Genomic DNA, 2,043 nt, shown 5'->3' on the forward strand with positions numbered 1-2,043 from the left:
TCTTTAGGATATCTTCTTCTAATTTCTCAATTTCATCAAAGTCCTTTATGAAAGAATTAAAGAAAATATGAACCAACACAACTTCCTCAGTTGTCTTGGTGAACCATATGTGATCTTTTTCATTTATAAGATTATTTAATCTAATGAACATCAAATCATCCAAATCCTTAGCCCATTCTTCTTTATCCTTCAATTTATCTACAACTTTAAGTGCATGAGGAAAAAGCCCAAAACTTTTACCAAGATAATTTGGAAAACAATTGACAATTCTCCTATGTAGCACAATTCTCTTATTATCAAAGTCAAAAAGTCCATTAGTCATATAGAATGTCTTTTCTACATGTTCACAAGAAAGAATAATAACTAAAAAATGTAAAATAGTAATGTCAGGGTCCCTACTATTCTATTTGTTCACGATTGGCTTGAAATTAATTTGAGGGAAAAAGGTACCTTTGGATCTACCAATCAACTCCTTGTCTTCTAGCAATCCTATTTGCCATAGGAGTTCAGAAATCCCTACCTTTAAAGGCACCTGATATGGCAATACACGTGATTTTCCAAGAAACCAATATACTCTAAACACATTGGAAACTACATATGGGATAATATCTCCCCAATTGTGACTTACCTTACATGCTCTAACATAATCCTTTGGTTTGATTTATTTCAGTAGGGAATAAGGTATTCTTGGGTTGTCTCTAGTTAAAAATATTATAAGCTTGGAGGAAAACTATCTATAAAATCTTACAAAATTGGCATCTATGACTTCTCACATCATATCAACACTGCACAGTTGGATTGGTAATCTCTCTCCATCATTCTCCAATTCCAACTTCATTTATTTAGAGACTAAGATAATTACTTTATACAAACATATGTACATCAACATGGAGTACCAGTAGAATGGTTTATCAACTTTAGCCTTCACTATACCCATTAATCCATTATTAATTTCTTCTACTAAAAGAGTAGCAAAATAAAAAATAGAGCTCATGTCATATTGAAGTGTTTGAGCAATAATAAGAATAATGGATCCTTGAATATGATCCTATTCATACATTCCTAAAATTTTGCAAAGAAAGAAGTATAGTGCCTCAACCCTAGGATTGAAAAGTTTCATTAAAAATGGCACTAGGGCAGAAGCAGTTACCAATGGTACTAAACCAATCTTGACAAAATGCTACTATAATGGTCCCCCTCTGAGGTATATCCTTTGTGCATCGTACCTTGCCTACAAATCTTCCATATCAATCCTCTCATGCACTATGTGATTAGGGCTTTTAATTTGAAAACCTCCCTAATCCACTCTGGATAATTTTTTACTATCCTTATTATTGGATCATATTTCTTTGAATTATTGCAAGTAGGTCACCTTCAAAGAAAACATTATTTATAGGAGTATCAAATCTTCTTTCTGAAAACCACTTATGGAACAACTCTAAACCCCCAGCAGATGTCTCAGCATCTCTCAACCAATTTTCTTTGTCATAGAAACTCTCGCTAACCAATAACCTAGGGTTCTTTGGTATCAATTCTTTACTCCTAGAGAATTCATTTTTAGATTGTGATTTGTTCTACAACACTTTGTTGGTAATCTACTTTTCCTAAGAAATCCCTTCATGGAGAAATATTGAAAATATTGTCTTGCTATGACTATTATTTCTCAATTAGCTAGAATTGTTGGTACCTACTTACTCAATTTTCCTATTTGTTTCATTGAAAAAATCTATTTGCAGTATTTTATGACTCTTAAAAAAGTACTTTGAGCTCTGACTATTTCTTCTCTCTAATAATTTTCTAACCTTGGTGTCCAATAATGAGAAAATAGAAAATCTTATGGAAAATTTGGTCTCACATGAAGTTGCATTGATTCTGAATTAATGATTCTATCAGTCATATTTTAGGTTGCACTATGAAATATGAAACAAAAATTCACATCATTAACGTATTCTCCTAAAGATTTTGGGCTCACTAACTCATATTATTATCCACCTCTGGTGAAGTAGCTAGAAGGCTATACATTCAATCAATTTTAGTGGTTGG

This window comes from Cupressus sempervirens, chromosome 4, assembly GCF_028749045.1.
Source record: "Cupressus sempervirens isolate cs-2001-9-10 chromosome 4, ASM2874904v1, whole genome shotgun sequence".
Classification (NCBI taxonomy): domain Eukaryota; kingdom Viridiplantae; phylum Streptophyta; class Pinopsida; order Cupressales; family Cupressaceae; genus Cupressus; species Cupressus sempervirens.